General features: G+C 42.0%; 1 pseudogene; it reads left to right on the top strand.

Moving 5' to 3' along the window:
• Positions 1-5,161: 5,161 nt before the first annotated feature.
• On the top strand, positions 5,162-5,745 carry LOC120287529 (annotated as a pseudogene).
• The last annotated feature ends 12,778 nt before the right edge of the window (positions 5,746-18,523 follow it).

Raw genomic sequence — 18,523 nt, forward strand, 5'->3', positions numbered from 1 at the left:
AAGTGAGCCGGGTCAAGCTAGTGTGGGCCTTAGGCCCAAGGTGGGATAGCCCATGATGGGCCCAAAGCAGGTAAGTGAGCCCATTGGGCCCAAACCAATTATTCATCTTCCAAGCCTATTACTTAACCTTAAGCCCATTTGAGCCCAACCAATTCCCGAGCCCGTTACTATTCATTTCCAAGACCATTTCTTAGGCCCGCCCATCATTTTTAGCCCAAGAGCTGATTGGGAATTTGTGCAATGTGGAAATGACCATTTTGCCCCTAAAAGCATGTGGATAAAGCAAAGGAAGAGAGAGAAGTTGAGGTCATCTTGCATGGGGACTTGAAGCAAGCCTTCAATGGCCTTCTTGGAGAGTGTAGCAGCCCTCACATCACTCTCTCTCTCCCCTCTTCAGCACCAAAAACCATCGGACTCTCTCTCCCCTTGTTTCTCCTTCTTCCAGTTTCTACTCCAACTAACCTTCTTGTGAAAACTTGAGTTGTTTTTTACCTTCCCGGATGAATCAGCCTTCGTGCCACCCACCAGCGTGTTCGAAGGCCCAAACCGTTAAGGAGGACCCGACCACTCGCCAAACGGAGCCGCCGGCTGACCCGTACGTTGGCTTGAAGTCGTCGGTCGCCAGTCCATTGGTCCACCTGCAACTTACAGCCTTTTGGCTCTTTTTCTTAACGGGTATTGGCCTTGCTTTTACCAAACACACTTCTTTTTCATGCCCCTTAATTTAGTCAGACTTTTTGTTCATTGAACTTTTGGAGCACTTATGACTTTCGAGATGCTTTTCACGTTTTCTCGTAAATGTCAATTGCATGTGGCCAATCTTTGTGTCTTACCCCAGAGAAGGGGATGCTCACTACTCAGGACTTAGAAATGAATAATCGGGCCTAAATTGGTTAAAGCAATGGATATCAGTGTTTGGGTAGAGAATGAAATGCTCTTCTTCACCTTGGAATGAGTCAAGCTCTAATGAGAATTCCTCTGAAGTTATCACCAGAAGATTGATGCAAGTGAAAGTAATATAATCTTTTTCAACCTTTCGCTCTACAACACGCTCATAACCTCCTATGCTGCCCTAATGTAGGGTCGTTCTTGTGACATCCTGAAATTCGACCCCGTTTTGATAAAGTGAAATGGGCATTTCGTCGATGTGCTTATAGTCCTTTTTCTCTGAGCTAATCACTCACGAGTTAACTAACCTATTGAGTGAAGCCGTTAAGGGATGTATCCGCGGTAAAAATCCCTTAAAGCTACTTAATTAGTTGGATTGGGCTAAAATCACGTCTAATCGATTCTAACCATGGAATTTAATTTGGTTTCGGGAATCGAATTTTTAGCGTGTCACAATTCATTTTTAGGATCCTGTTTCATCATCCGTCAATTTATTGACAAGTCCAAAATTTCGGGAAAGAAATTATCGAAGGAAAAATTGAAGACCGAAAGAAAATAGAAAGGGAAAGAGAAAAGAAAAAAATAAGAATAATATTATTATTTTATTTTATTTCTTTCTCTCCCTCTCTCTTCTTTTCTCTCTCTCTCTTTTCTCTCTTCCTCCAAGATAATTTGTTTTAAGCAAGATTAAAAATCTAAGCCACCGACTCGCATATAAAAAAAAAAAACCTAAGTCAAGAAAGATATTAAACAAGACATAAAGGCCTAAGTCCTCAAAGTCCCCAGCGGAGTCGCAAAGTCGTCGCGACCTCTTTTTTTTTTTCCGGCGCTCTAATCGGGTACGAGCGCCTAAGGAGGCTAATGGCTCGGCTAAATTTAATTATGCCCGGACTCTCCCAAGTCCACCAATTCACGACTTTAATAGTCTGAGTTTTTAACCCGTAAATCAATTTTTAAATTGGAGTCGCCACTAATCGATTTGGGGTGAGTCGATTAGAAACCCAAGCGAAGTATCGGGAGAAATACTCGCTCCTGCGCAACCAGAGAAATTAGGATCGGGGACTTCATTACACTAGTTAATCACTAATGCCCTTTCGGTACCTAATCTTGTTTAAACCCCGAGGTTTTGGATGTTCGAGGGATTTTCCATGCATTTTGGGAGGAAAAACATTTTTGAGTATTTTTCTCATTTTTGGACATAAAAGGGATTTTTTGGTATTTTTTAGAAAAGTACAAGTCTTTTTGGCTTTTTCTGAATTTTTTGGCTTTTTCATGAATTTTTGGCCTTTTTGGATTTTTTGGCATTTTTTGGCAAATATGAAATATTTTTGATTTTTTGATTTTTCGGAAAATAAAATATTTTTTAATATTTTTTGATATTTTTGGAAAATAAATTATTTTTTATTTTTCTCGATTTTTTTAGAAAATAAAACATTTTTCAACAATTTTTAATATTTTTTCGATTTTTTGGAAATTAAAACATTTTTTAATATTTTTTTGAAAATAAAACACTTTTTTTTTTTTTTTTTGAAAATAAAATATTTATTATTTTATATTAAAATAATAAAATAAAACCGACCCGGTCGGATCCGCGGGTTGGGTTCGACCCGGTCGGCGACTCAAACGCGGGACGGGCCTGCTATGGCCCGACTGGATTTTTCATTTTTATTTTTTATTTTTTTATTTCGTTAAAACGACGCCGTGGCCGGGCGTTTGGGGACGCCCGGCCCGGCCCAACGACCCGGTCCACGACTTGCTTCCCGGCGAAACCCTACCCGGATCCGACCCGAATCGCGACCCGGTCTTCCGCCGCGCCCGCATTTGTGGAATCCCTACCCGGTTCCCGATCCGGTCCGACCCAACAACCCGGGGTCGCGACCCGGAAAATCGGTTGGTTCCCGAATCGCGGCGCCGAGGCACAACAAGCGGGGACGACGGCGACGGCGACGGCGGCGGCAACGGCGACGGCGGCGGGGCGGCGGTAGTGACAAGGGTTGGACTCGCGGAGGGGGAAACTATGGCGACGGCAACGGCGGCGGTGGCGGTAGCACTACCTGTTCGTGGCGATGGCGCCCGCATGGTGGTGGCTGGGCAACTCGGTTTCCGATCTGGCGCAGCGTCGACGGACCGATCACGGCAATGCCTTTCGCAGTGGGGCACGACAACAAGCCGTCAAGCAACGGCGTCGGATCGAGGCGAACGGCCGCGGCACGTCCCGTGGCAACAACAACAGCAAAAAAATCCAGATCTCGCGAGATCTCGACCGACCCTCATCGGCCTTGATTTCTCCTCACTGGCCAGATCCGAGCCTCCACCGGCCGGATTCGACCTTCTCGAAGTCACTCGCCGCCTACCTTCCCGAAGTCTCTCGGTGGAGGGTGGGCTAAGCTCGCGACTCGAGCTCTCTTGCGCTCGCCCTTCGATCCTTCCCCGACGTCTCTCGGTGAAGGATCTCCAAGCTCGCCACGCCCTCCGATGATGCTTGCGGCCACCTATTTATAGGCGAAGGAACTCCGGTCGACGGAGGGGCTCGGTCGCCGGCCTCCGGCTTGCCCACCGATTCCGCTTGGCTGAACCGGTGTCCCATCGAGCTTTCCAGCGAAGCTCGCTCAGCATTAATGGCGCCTGCGATCTTATCCTCCGGCCGACGCCGCCCTACACTCCTCAGCCGTAGGCCGTCCTTCACGTGCGTCGCCGGCCACCGCGCGTGAGATGCAAGCGGCGAGGAAGAAGAAGACAGAAAAGGGGCCGGGCCAAGGGTGAAGGAAAATGGGCCATATGGGCCACGCGGAGGGGGAAGAGAAAGGGAAAAGAAAAAAAGGGGTGGGCTTTTGTTTTGTTTTTTTTTTTGTTTGTTTATTAATTATCTTATTTATAAAATAAAAACTTAATAAAATGAAATTAACCTAATTAAAATTGAGGTGTCAACACCAATCACGTTGACGAAGTCTCACAAAGGTTACGGTTGCTAATTTGTTCACCATTCGCGACTCCGTGATCCCATCTTAGCCATTGCAGATCAAATGGCTGAAAATCGTGAAATACTCAACTTGATTTTCAAAGTCTTTCACCGCCGATTGTTGCCACCGACGTGTTTGGGACCTCCTTTTATCAGCACAACAGTCAATCGAGCTTGGCCGGGCGAGATCCGAATCCTAAGCACAAGGTTTGGAGTCCGAGTCTTACCCCCAAAGATCCCAAGTTAGACTTGACGGATCTCGATTGTGACCTCGAAGTCTTGGTTCGAGCACTAGAGTGCTAGGTCCACCCATGAAAGCTCTAAGCTAGGTTCTAGGGCCCTACGTTCGTGCTCCGGACAATGACGATAATCATGTTGGTGGGGAGGTCAAGTTGGGATTTTAACTATAGAATTTCAATCCTTAAGATGCATAAATCCTATATGGTAATTTACGTCTTGTTATATTTTTTGTAGATTCAGAAAGGAAAAAATTTCCGGTCCATCTTTTACTTTCAAAAGATATCAAAAAGAAAAAGAATGGAGAAACATTTTTCGATAACCGGATTATATGAGACAAATAAAGTAAAATGACGTTTCTTAAAATATCATGTCACTACTAAAGTGCTCAAAGCACTCGAGTCATCTCCTATACTTCGTCTGTAATTTTTCCATGATCAGTGCTTCTCGTTTTCTTCTTTCATTTTTCCGCCACATCCTTTACGTTTCCGTGCCACCAAAGTTTTCTTTCTTCTCAAGCGTCAGTCATTGGATCCATGAAGCAACCCTTCAGATCTAAAGAGCCACTATCCTTGCCCCCTAAAAAAGGAGGAACGTGCCCTTGCTTTGGCTTTTCAATTCAGAAAAGGATAAGAATAAAGTATATCAGTTTCTGTCTCTCCTGAATAAAGAAGTCTAAGTGAGCATTTGAAACACGTGTTGAGAATCTCATCAGTCATCAGTCATATGTCATCGATGACTACATGGCACTTTCCCAGAAGCTCCATCCAAAATGTAGCTCAACCTATATAAAGCTCTCTCTCATGGTCTTTTCAATTTCACTCCTTCAGAAACCAAATCATCCCTTCAATCTTCCACATTCAGTGATCTCAAAGCTGCAAATTCTAGCCCAAAGCGAAAATGCTTCAGGAAATCTTCGGTCCCTTTGAGACCGATCCATGCGATGCTTTGAAATCCATCTGTCAGCATCTTCTTGAAGAAGATGATGATGATGATGATGCCGTCAACGCAGCATTTTCTACACAAACTCCAGCAAACATGTGCAGGAGGTGTTGAAGCTTCAGCAATCTTTTACTGATGGAGAGTTGGAGCGAGCTGCCCCTAAAAGTCGATGACTCGGAGGACATGGTGGTGTACAGCGCTTTGCGCAATGCGCTCAATTCCAGGTGGACAGGGCCTCAGGCTTCGAGCCAAGAACTGGATTTCGAACGGACGACCATTGATTATAACAGCGTTGGTCTGGCGACAGAGGAGAAACAGGAGACGGTGGAGCGTGAGGTACAAGTGCCGGTCAAGAAGACGCATTATAGAGGAGTGAGGAGGCGGCCGTGGGGAAAATACGCAGCAGAAATGAGGGACCCCAAGAAAACGGAGCAAGGATTTGGCTTGGCACTTATGAGACGCCCGAGGACGCGGCATTGGCCTATGACCAGGCAGCTTTTAAGATGAGGGGGTGCAAGGCCAAGCTCAACTTCCCACACCTCATCGGCTCCACTGACTACGAGCCCATCAGGGTCAGCCTGAAACGTCGGTCTGCCGAGCCTAGCTCGCCGTCCACGTCTAGTGGTGAAAGCTTTCTGACAGGGACGAAGAGGAGAAAGAGAGAGGTTAATGTAGATGCTAAGTTGGATTTTCGAAGTCCAACCCCTTTCACATTCTAGATGTGGGCTTATTGAGTGTGGATGAACAATTTTTGTTTTGATCGTGGAAACTACAATTTAGTGTTTTTATCCCATTCCATTAGGGTTTGTACACAGGAAAAGAGAAGCAAAAACTTCGTTGCTATAGATTAATCGACAATTACCCTTTTTTATTGGAGAAGTTCCAAACCCGGCTATGGTTTAAGCCAAAACGATGTCATTTTAGACATTAATTCTCATTCAAGTTAAAATTAACAAACTTTCGAGAGAAAAAGTAATAAAAATCCCTATTAATATTTTCCCTTGATTATATTGATGAAGTTAATAGAGAGATTTTTTTACCAAAAACATAGAAATTTACTCGTATCAACGGAAAGTTTTTAAAACTGAAAAAGAAAAAAATTGTAAGTTTACCCACCCCGTGGTGGGCGAGTTGGTTAGGGCACACCTTAGTCACACGAAAGGTTAGGGTTCGATTCTCCTACTCGCCACGTTGCGCGACTTAAGTGGGGTGTCATGGGTGATGAAACCTCGCGCTAATACGCTCATGGGTTTATGTCGCCGGCTGCTGGCTATATGACGGATCCGAATTACCAAAAAATAATAATTAAGTTTTAAAATTGAGTTTGCACATTTCTGAACCTTTAAAAACTCAACCATATTTTTGGATAATTTTAAAAAAATTTGGTAAACTTATCCTTATATTTTTCATCACTAACCCTTACTGAAACTTAATAGCACTTAAAAAAAAATCTGTACTTTTTATCACATGCGCATGTGATTGGACCTGTACGGCACGATACATCAGATCTAAAAATGTTACTTTATATACAAAAGCATGCGCACATTATTGTCCTTCCCCAATAAAATAAAAAGGAGCGCGTCCCATGCTTTGGTTTTTTTAATTTAAAATGGATAATAAAAATATTAATTCATATCTTTCGTGATTAAAAAAGTCTTATTGAGCATTTCAAACATGCCCTTTCTCAGAAACTTGATCTAACATAAATTGGAGCTAAGAATTAAATCATTTATGTTGAAATCACCACCAGCCAAGCAGTCAAGCTCAACCTACCTATAGCTCCCACTTTGCTGGTCTTTTCAACTCTTCACTTTTCCGAAACCAAAACATCCCTTCAATCTTCCAAAATCAGTGACCACAAAGCTACAAATTCTAGCCAAAACGAGAATGCTTCAAGAGGGACTAATCAATCCGATGTTTTCAAATCCATTTGTGAGTATCTTCTTGAAGATGATGATGATAGTGTCAATGCAACATCTTCTGCAGCAACTCCTACAGACGCGTACACAAGGAGTTTGAGCTTGACAATCTATTATTAATGGAGAGTTGGAACGAACTATGCCTAAAAGTTGACGACTTAGGGGACATGATGGTGTACAGAGTTTTGTGCAACGTACTTGATTCCGGGTGGACAATGCCTTTGGCTTCAAATCAAGAATTGGTCGGGCTTCAAACCAAGAACTTGATTTCAAAGTGATGATCATTGATTATAACAGCATTGGTCCGGCAAGAGAAGAAACCACAGACGGTGGAGCATGAGGTACAAGCACTAGTTGAGAGAACCTGTGTACAAGGGAGTGATGAGACAACCATGGGGAAGTTACACGATGGAGATAAGGGACCACAAGAAGAATGGGGTGAGGATTTGGCTTGGGACTTACTAGACGCCACAGGATGCAGCATTGGCCTATAGTCGGGCTGCTTTTAAGATGAGGGGGTCCTAGGCCAAAGCTCAACATCCTCGCCTCATTGGCTTAGCCAAGTACAAGCCTATCAAGGTCAGCTGGATGTTCGGTCCATCGAGCCTAGCTCACCATCCACGTCCAGCGGTGATGAAGAGGAGAAAGAGAGGTGAATTTGGAAGTCCAATGCCCTTTCCCACATTGGATATGGTCTTGTTGAGTGTGGACGAACAATTTTTATCTTAATTGTGCAAATTGCAAAGACATTTAAAAGTCCATCCGCAATTCATCTCGCAAAAAGTAACAATTTGGTATTTTTATTCCATTTCCATAGAGTTTGTCAGAAAAAACCAAAGGCCTATTCGATCACTAACTCCATAGTAAAAAGACCCTTGTTTTCTACACATGAAGAGAGTGAAAAAAAAGACCTTCACGTCGTATAAACCTCACTAATTACCGGCACGTACTTAACATGAATGATATCCTCACAGTGTTACCGGTTTTCTATACATTTGATGGACGTTGACGGATGCAATGATTGTGAGATTGAACATAGTTAGCCTTACGACTTTTAATATCGGGTAATTAGACCAAATGAGGAGGTAAAGGAAAATGGATAAAACCGGTAACACTCTGAAATAGATTAACATGACAATCAACGTCCATCAAAGAATACATGTGTCGAATGCGCCCAGCATCAATTTGTCGGACATTTTGCATTGTGGTTGTACGATGGAAGGGGGCGTGAGACTCAGGTGGGGGCATAGTGAGCAAAGTCAGATGCGTGACACTCGGCCGATGTCCCTTCGGCAGAGGGTGTGAAGTGGGGTAGCCCACGATTGCTGTTTTCGGGTCGGAATGCGAAGGAAGAGATGCCATGGAAAAGACGAAGACGGCTTTCTATGGTTTTGGATGAAAGTGAGAAATGACTTTAACCATATGAGAAACCATTGCCAAAATTTGCAAATCAAATGTATAGAAAATGGACTTTGCTTGTGTAACAACACTGTTACTTTCAAGTAGTTCTTGGTTCTTTTGCACACCCCTATACATAATCTAGAAATTAAATATCAAATATGTAAATTAAATACATATTTATATTGGACTTTTTTTCAAAGTTTTTTTTATTAGCTAAGATACACAAGAAACCCATAATATATAAATATATATGTATGAATGTATGTATGTATGTATGTATGTATGTGTGTGTAGGCAAATAAGAGTGAAATGAGAGAATGAGGTGTTAGCTATTAGAAGAGCTCTCATTTAGACACAATTGTAGAGCTCCCTAAACGAGAAAGATTTGTGTAATTGTCGCGACACCTTTTTCCATCGATGAAAAGGACACGTTTAGAGGAAATGATAAGTTAGGATCAACGATCCCTATTCGGTGAGAGTTCTCTCAAATCTTTACCTCACACGATATTGGGATGTTCAATTTTGATTAATCGAATGAGAATTTTATATTAGGAATTGGGATCAACTTGAAACCCAGTGAAGTATTAGAATATACATCACTTTCTACATAACCAGAAATCTAGAGTCTAAAACTTGATTATACTAGTTATCTAACTAGTACTATTCCAATATGTAAACTTTGATCATTTGTTAACTAAGTATCATATGCAGTTTTCTTATTCAATCATGACTCTTAAGTTTATGTTCTATAAGGCCTTGTTTGTTTGTGTTCTTTTTTTGTGTTCATGAACACAATTTCTGTTTTTTTGTTCCAGGGAACAAAAAAAGAACAGAAACGCGTTTGTTTACGTTTTTGTTTCAAATATATATTTTTTGTTCCTGGGAACAAATTTGGAACAGAAACAAAAAAAAAAAAAAAACTTATTTCTTGTTCCCGAACATTTCCGAGAAACGATTTTTCTCTCTCATATTTTTTTCTCTTTATTTTCTTCTTCTCTTCTTCTTCTTCTTTTTTCTTTGGCCGGTCGTCGGCCTCGGCCATGGCCGGCGACCTTCTTGGAGCATCGTCGGCCCTCGACGAGGTCGAGCTCGCCCAGCCACAACGAGCCTTGGCCTTGCCAAGGGTCAACAAGCCACGCCATGGCTAGGTGAGGCTGCCGGCCCTCACCGGCCGTTCGCTGGCCATGGCCGAGGTCGGCGACCGGCCAAAAGGAAGAAAATATAAAAATAAAAAAATAAAAAAAATAAAAAGGAAAAATAAAATAAAAATATTTAAAAATAAAAAGAAACAAAAAAATTATACAAGTTTACCAAACGTGTTTTTGTTCTTTTTTCTATTATAGGAACAAGTTTACTGACACCTTCTTATGTTAAAAATTGTTCCTCGGATTAGAAATAGCTTTTTCTATTTCTATTCCCCGGAACAATTTTTTAACAGTCTTTACAAAAAAAAAAAAAAATTGAACAGAAACATTACCAAACGCACCATAAGTGTCCATGCAATGTTTTTGTATTTATTGTGGTCCTAAAATGTAATATAACCATTCAATTAAAATATGAAAATCACAATTAAAAAAATATAAAAGAATCACAATCGATTCACTCAAAGATAGTAGTGAAAGGATAATTAACGAATGGAGTACAATTAAAAAACCCAATAAGAATCGGGCAAAGAATAGGATAGTAACCCTCATGAGCTTAATTCAAATTGAGTTCGATTTCTTTTCTAAAAAATCGACCTTCTAAAACAAAACAAAATTAAATGTGTCCACTAAAACCCTATATCACGTGTACACTAACTAAATGAAACTAAGCTAATTTTAATACTAAAATCTAACTGCCTAATCAATGCCTATTTTTCTAACAGTTTTCTAATTTTATTTATTTTATTACTTGTTATTTATTTCTAGATATGGCCACGCGTACAAATTTGGGCTCTTGTATCAAGTCCCCCAATCTATTTAACCAAATTCACTAAAATTCAAATTCAGCCCAAATATATTTGAATGACGTTAAGCCCAAACTTTCCAACCCTGTTCAAGCCCAAAATTCATTGCTGAACCTTCATTAAACCAATCTTGAAGGACGATTTGCTCCACGAACCCGCTCAAATTCTAGTTTCCAATATAAGACCCATCCTCTTATTCTCCCTTTTTCTTTTTTATTATTTATTGTTTTATCATTTTACCATTACTACTATAATTATTATTTATCGTCTCTTCTCATCAACTTTGTATCATTACCTATAAACTTTCAAAACTCATTCTTCAATCTTAGACAATCAAAGTTTCAACAATGATTTATATCAGATTGAAAATTGCACAATACATCATTGGCCATGTCCAATCTCTAGAATATGACTATCAACCACCTCCATGTGTTGCCGGATCATCACCGGAATCATTGGTCACCATCATTATCCACCCATCTCGATTTCCTAGTAACTCAACGATATCTCATTCATAGAACTTGAAATGTACAGCTTGTGTATATAGAGACACGCCAGTGCAAATAAAGATCGGAGCTCAGCAATAGGACCGTAATTGTCGAATCTTTTCCTCACCGATGCCCACTGCGAAACGACCGCTGCCGGCTAACAAAATCCGGAAATAAAATAAAGGAAAATGCTTGGGTGACCGCCCACTGCAGAATGACGGTGGAACGGTCAAAGGCCAGCCACATATCTTTTTGGAGGAAACCCGCAGACTTCCTTAACCGGTTTAATCGTTGATTTCATATTTCCTTCTTTTTCATTTTCTTGACTTCTATGTTCCCTATTGCAACCTCAAATTTTAGAGACAAAATTAAAAGGCCACACTGAATCATTTTTCTTGAAGATTATCACTTTAATTTGTTTCTTTAAATAAGAAATAAAAATCGTTTTCTTCTTATGACTTTTAAGGGTAAGAACAGTATGAATGCTAAATTTTCGTACGATGCTCACTTGAGTACTATTTTTTTTTCTCTCACTTGAGTGCCACATTGAGGTAAAATTGATTATTTAAGTGTCAATTTCGATAAATCATCATATATGAAATTTTTAATTTTAGATTTTTGAATTTTTTATTTTACTTCTATTTTTCTTTTATTCTTTATGGCAGGCTGCAAAACCTCATCCTCGGCTACGAAGGCCCTTGCGGCCTAGCCTATAGCCGTGAGGTCATGATGCCTTTGCCAGCTTTGGGTGGCATCGTCGGTGGTCGGAGAGGCTGTGATGTCCTCACCCAAGGCCTTCGTGGCGAGGGCAAGGCAACCCTCACCCATATGGCTTTGAAGGCCCTTGCGGCCTTGCCTAGGTCCGTTGTGACTAATGAGGGTCATCAATGACCCTTGCTAACCCTAAAAAATAGCATAAAAATAAAAAATTAAAAAAAAATAATAATAAAATTAAAAATTGGCCATGTCGTTGTAGGCAAAATCATGTGGAACAATCGGTGTCCACGTCAGATTTTCTAACAAGATAAATTGGAATTGATATCAAGTTTTCAAATTTGTAGCATTCAAGTGAACTAAAAAAAGTTCTAGCACTCCTATTATTCTTATCTTGGCTTTTTCATATGGCGAATGCATTTTTTACTCTACTATTTTTTTTTTTTTTCGAATTCTCTACTAGCTCATTCTTCTTATTTTGATTTTTTTCTTTGCTTCATTTGTTTTATGCATAATTGATATCAATTGTCTAAATTTTAGGTTATGGGAGAGTCCTTTAAGAGCAATTTGGTTTGAGCGAAAGGAATGATGAGCTATTTCATTCTACAATGATTTTGTTATTAGTTGCAAAGCTAATGTTTCAATTGCTTTTTAATCTTTTAAATTCAATAGAGTTCCGTAATGACATTAACAATTATTTTAGTAAACTATAATATTTTTTATTTGTAATTATTTATATTTCGTTTTTTTTTCTTTCCTCATATTTAAGAAAATTGATTTCGTGGGCCTTCTTTTGATGTTATCTCTAAATTTGAGCTTGTTGCTAGTATTTATTGATTTGTACTTTGGTATTTAAGGAACCATGGAAGTCAAAAAAGAAAAAAGAAAAAAAAAGAGAGAGAAGGAAACATGGGGTCACAAATTAAAACTGGTTATCGGTTTCCTTCAAAAGGATTAGTGGCTACCCTTTGACCGTTCCACTGTTATTCTGCATTGGACGGTCATGCTAGCCAACCCCAAGAAAGAATATGTCACTTGCAGTAACAGATAAAATCTCGGAAAATGATATTTGATGACTCATGAAGGAAGCAACCAATGACATACAAAAGGACACCGGGCTGTCTTCGGATCGAACCAAAAATAGGCGTCATCTCACCTATATTTCTCTGCGACATCTCGTCAGACGTGAGCGATATCGAGCGAGGGTTCTGTTTACAACGTTATAGTAATGTTTGGATCTGACACCATCTCATCGATGGGGAATTCAGGCAAAACCATGAACAAAAGCTTCAATATCAGTCAGATTTCCTGCGAACATTAAGATGACGTTATTTATTTTATTTTATTTAGATCAAAGATGAACCGAGATAACAAGTGTTTGGGTCGCACCTGTTCTTTTGCTCGCATCTCCATCTTCTTCGGACGCCACAGAGAGAGAGAGAGATGAGCTCTTCCGTTTTTGGGGAGGCTTCAAGTACTATGGTCATTTGAACTTGGATAAGATAGGTTTCTCTGTTGAGATTTCGTGGGTTTGAATGGGTCAAAGAAGAGAGAATCTCGGATATGGCTGCGCCAACCGTCACGGGCTGAAGAATAATTGGACCGAACTAACGCCCCCCGCCCCCCTTCTTTTTAATGTATATGCTCTATTAATCTAAAAAAATTCAGATGTTAATAGTAATTTTTTTTTTTGGTCAAAAGATGTTAATAGTAGTTTGTTGAGCACTAATGTTGAGGATAAACGCTGTGGGTTTAGGTGTAAGTTATAGGGCTATGAAATACTTGATCATGAGTGACCGTAACTTTGAGATTCTCCAATTTATCAATAGATTTTTTGTTGGTTTTCTCGTGGATGAAACCTTTTTGTTGATTTTCCGTGAATGTAGGTTTCGATGTTCGGATTAAGGCACATGTAAATTTCTTGTGTCCTTTTCATTATTCCTCATTTTCTTTTTATGTCAATTTCTATAGCTTTTGATTTAATTACAGAGTTGCGATTGTTGTGTGTCACGACCCAAATTTTTGGGTGTGAACCACCTAGGGTTTGGCTAATGGATTGTTATGCCTAAACTTAACTCGGGCTCTCCCAAACCCATACCAATTCGTGACTTAGGTTCAAGTTCTTAACATGTAATTGATTTTCAATTAGGAGTCGCCACTAATCTATTTTTGGTGGGTCGATTAGAAACCTAAGTAAAGTAACGAGAGATTTACTTTACTCCTACAAACCAGAGATTTATGAGTTCGAGAACTTGGTTACGCTAGATTTTTCTAACGCCCTTTCGGTACCTTGTTTGGCAAGCAGCTTGAATTGATTTTAAATCTATTTTCCTAACATGTGATATAATCATGCGGGTGCACAAACCACCAATTTAACACCCAAGAAAAGCAATAATTAAATTGCAGGACTTACCCCATAGCAACGAAAGCATCTGCGTTGTTAGATCATAATTCACATCAACGGCCTTAGATATGATTTCTAATTAACACGCAATTTCTTTTTTTCTTTTTCACTTTATTTGATGGGAATCATGCTTTATGCAATGCATGCTACTAATCTAACATGAAATCATATGACATGACAATATGACTTAAATTATATGACATAAATAAAATATAAGCATGCAATCTATCCTAAAGAATGAAATTGATTTACTCTAAGACAATTTCTTTTGTATTTTCCATGAAATTCGAAATTAGAAAATGCAAGGATTATTGTTGACACCTAAAATTTTGGTTAGTTAGGCTTTTATTTCTTTTAATCTTTGTTTTTCCTTTTTCGGATAGTAAATAATAAATAAATAAATAAATAAATAAACAAAACAAGAAAAGCAAAAAGCAAAAAAGCAGCACCCCCCTCTTCTCTCTTTTTCGCACGACTTGGCCCCACCCCTCTTTTCCCCTTCTTTTTCTTTCTTCTTCTTCCCTCTTCTTCTTCCTCGTTCCTTCTTTCTCCGCCTCTCGTAGTTCACGCGCGAGAAGATGACGCGCGCAAAGGACGGCCTACGGCCGAGGGAGTAGGCCGACGTCGGCCGGAGAGGATAAGATCTCGGCGCCATCAATGCCGAGCACGCTTCGCTGGATAAGCTTGGATGCGACGCCGGTCCAGCCAAGGAGAACCGCTCGGCGCGCGAAGGGGACCGCCGGTCGAAGCTCCGTCGACCGGACCTCCTCGCCTATAAATAGAGGAGCACCTCCGTCGACGAACGGCATCGCAAGCTTGGACATCTTCCCACTGAGAGACTTCGGGGGAGGAATCGAAGAGCGAGCGAGAGAGAACTCGAGTCGCGAGCTCGGCTGACCTCCCACTGAGAGACTTCGGGGAGGCCGCCGGCGAGCGAGTCCGAGGAGGTCGATCTGGCCGGTGGAGGCTCGATCTCGACCGGGAGTGAGGGAGATCGGCCGGAGGGAGAGGGTCGGTCAAGGTCTAGATCGGGTTCTCGCCGCCGCTACGTGACACCCCGACGCTGCGTCGAGCCGTGCCGCCGTCCCCACACCGTCGCCTCGAAGGCTCGTTGCCGTCCCCCCGCTGAGTCGTGACCGATCGCGAGAGGAGCCAGAGACAGGAGGACTAGATCTAAGAAGTTGAAGACCCGCCGTCACAACCGTCGCCCCGTCGCCGCGCTCCGGGCAGCCCGCTCCACCACCAACGACGCCGTCTCGTCGACCGACAACGCCGCCGCGCCATACCTCTCCACGCAGTGTATCACCCCCGCTTGGCCGCCGCCGTTTCCGCCGAAATCCTCCCGCCGCCCCGAGCCCCGCGGGATCCGGTCCTCGGTCGCGCTCTGTCCACCGTTCTTCTCTGCATCTCCATCCGTCGCCGCCGTCGTACCGCCGCACCACGTCCTCCTGCCGCTGCTGTCCTTTGTTCGTGTCGTTGCCGTCGCCGCCGCTACCGCCGGGACGCCTCGTCCCCCTCCCTCGGCGCCGCGAATCGGGAACCCTAGGGTTCCCGATTCTCCGGGTTGTGGCCTCGGGTCATCGGATCGGACCCGGGCCACGAACCGGGTAGGGTTTTTGCGTTCTGAGGCCGGGCTGAAATCGGGTCGGAAGTCGGGTCGGGTGCTGGAGCCGGGTCGGGTAGGGTTTCTGCTGGGAGCCGGGTCATGGAGCGGGTCGTCGGGCCGGGCCGGGTGTCCCCGGACGCCCGGCCACGACATCGTTTCAAATTAAAAAAAAATGAGTCGAGCCCGCAACGCGGGCCCGTCCGCGTTTTCCCAGGTCATCGACCCGGGTCGGACTCCAACCCGCGGATCCGACCAGTCGGCTTTTTTATATTATTTTATGTAATATTTTAATAAAAATAAAAATAAAAAATATTTTATTTATAAAAATATTTAAAATATTTTAATTTCCAGAAAATCGAAAAATATTAAAAATTGTTGAAAAACGTTTTATTTTCTAAAAATCGAGAAAAATCAAAAATAATTTATTTTCCAAAAATATCAAAAATATTAAAAAATATTTTATTTTCCGAAAATCAAAAATATCAAAAATATTCCATATTTTCCAAAAATGCCAAAAATCCAAAAAAATCCAAAATTTCATGAAAAAGCCGAAAAATTCAGAAAAAGCCAAAAAGACTTGTATTTTTTCCAAAATACCAAAAAAACCCCAAAAAATCCCTTTTGTGTCCAAAAATTAGAAAATGACTAAAAAAATGTTTTTCCTCCCAAAAATGCATGGAAAATCTCTCAAACATCCAAAAGCCTTAGGTTTAAACAAGATTAGGTACCGAAAGGGCATTAGTGATTAACTAGTGTAATCAAGTCCCCGATCCTAATTTCTCAAGTTGCGCAGAGCGAGTATTTCTCCCGATACTTCGCTTGGGTTTCTAATCGACCCGCTCCAAATCGATTAGTGGCGACTCCGTTTTAAAATTAATTTACAGGTTAAAAACTCAAACTATTAAAGTCGTGAATTGGTGGACTTGGGAGAGTCCGGGCTGAATAAATTAAGCCGAGCCATTAGCCTCCTTAGGCGCTCGTACCCGATTGCGAGCGCCGGAAAAAAAGGGGTCGCGACAGCTTGGCGACTCCACTGGAATTTATGAATGCATGTTTCAAAAATCAGCCTATGACCCAGAAAAGTGAGATTTTCCTCCTAGCCTTTTTGGGCTCATCATCTTCCCCATCAAAGAAATGCCATAACTCCCAAGATGGCATGGATAGTTGATCGATCTTAAGAAGGGGAAATTATGTCAACATGATTTTAACTGAAACATTCTTGTCCTTTAATCGTTTTAAAGACAACTCGGAGAAAATCATGCGAGCCTCTCCTGAAATTTTACAAGTCTCGGTTCTTTTCTCATCTAAGCGAATTTCGAGACTTCATGCGATCGTCCGAAACAAATGCTTTCGAAAATCCGTTACAAAAATTTATGGTTCTAGGACCATACATTTGCAATCAAAGTTGTTTAAATTGGGTAAACTTCCTAAGAGACCCGGCTCCGAGGCATTCCAATGGTGTGCTGGTTGGTTCCATGAAAAGAGGGCCCGCTTTGCTTACATACGCACCCGCCCAATTCCATTGCTCGGCCTCACCGGCGCCATTCCCTATTACCCGTATCGGGTAGCACGACAATATGGAGCCCTTCAGGAGATCCCACCGCCTTTCAAGAGGATGATCCCTCCAGTTCTTTTCAACACAAGCCGTGATTATGCATTTGAAATTTCTATCGCTGAGGAAACTTGGAACAGCTGCCATCGCAAAAGGATTGTGGTACCTGAAGGGCTTGAGGGAGAAGAAAAAGCCCACCACGCCTCCATGTCCTACATCCATAACCATCGCATCCCGAAAAGATGGAAGCCATTAGTCCCTCACTCGATCAGCGAGAGCAGCCAACACGAGCAAGCGAGCTCATGGAGAGGGATTTGGGAATGGACGGATGCACACCTCGAGCCAGCCCAAGGAAGCGGGCGCCCTCACAAGAACAAGGCTCCCCGTCGCATATAAATTAGCAATCATGTGCCCCTTAGTGTTAATATTGTGAAGGTTTTGTCCCATTGTTTAGGGACTTTTGTTTAATGTCTAGTATTTCATTCTGTCTTTTCAATTGCAAGTTCTAGATGTCAGAAGTCTGCATCCTCTTTTGATAAATAAGAAAGCAGTTAGACCATTGCCATGGGTCACTCTTTGTTTACTGTTGTGCTCATTCATTGTTTTCAACACGAGCAGGTAATTATGAATCGCCGACCACCAATTGCTCGTGAATGGCCTCATGCAATAGGACCCGATCGTAATGATGTACAAAATCGCCTTATTAACATTGAAGACGGCGTAGGAGAGATGTCCATTGTCCTTCAACAACTCTCAAGACAAATGAAATCCACTCAAGCCGAGCCCAACTCTATAGTTGCCTCAAACACCGTCATGACACCTGCAAATTTGCCAGAAAATAGCCAGTACCATAAACAGTTTGAAAAGATCATGAAAAAGTTAAGCCAGCTGCAGGAGCAGAATCCCATGGACCTGTCCAATTACACCGGCATTGAGATCCCTGAAAAATTCAAAGCACCTGAATGCGAAAGGTATACTGATACCTCCCGCCCAGAGACCTACTTGCAGGCCTACCTGGTTCGAAGGATGATTCAATCATACCAATCGAGCTTGACTAGCCCTGCCTTGCGATGGTACATTGTCAGGAAGATTAGTCTCCTTAAAACCTGGAGGGAACTAATTCATGTTTTTCACCAAGAATATGATATTGACATCAACCCTGACATAGCCTTGCCTTACGAAAAACTGATGATTGCGGAGCACGAGGAACCATTAGTCGTTGAGATAGGAGAAGATCATGTTAATGAAGCCTTGCATGATAAATGGGCAGCTGAACAACACCCTGTTATTGGAAAATTTCCCACTAGGAAAGGCAAGGAGCCTTTGTACGAGATCAAAGACAAAGAGCCTGTTCAAGACTGGGGCACGACTGGACGACTCCCCAAGCTTACTCCAAGAGCTAGGGTCCAAAGAATACCAACCCCTATCAACTTGGGAAGTGAATCAGATAGTGAAACTCCAATGT

The sequence above is a fragment of the Eucalyptus grandis genome, chromosome 8, assembly GCF_016545825.1.
Source record: "Eucalyptus grandis isolate ANBG69807.140 chromosome 8, ASM1654582v1, whole genome shotgun sequence".
NCBI lineage: Eukaryota > Viridiplantae > Streptophyta > Magnoliopsida > Myrtales > Myrtaceae > Eucalyptus > Eucalyptus grandis.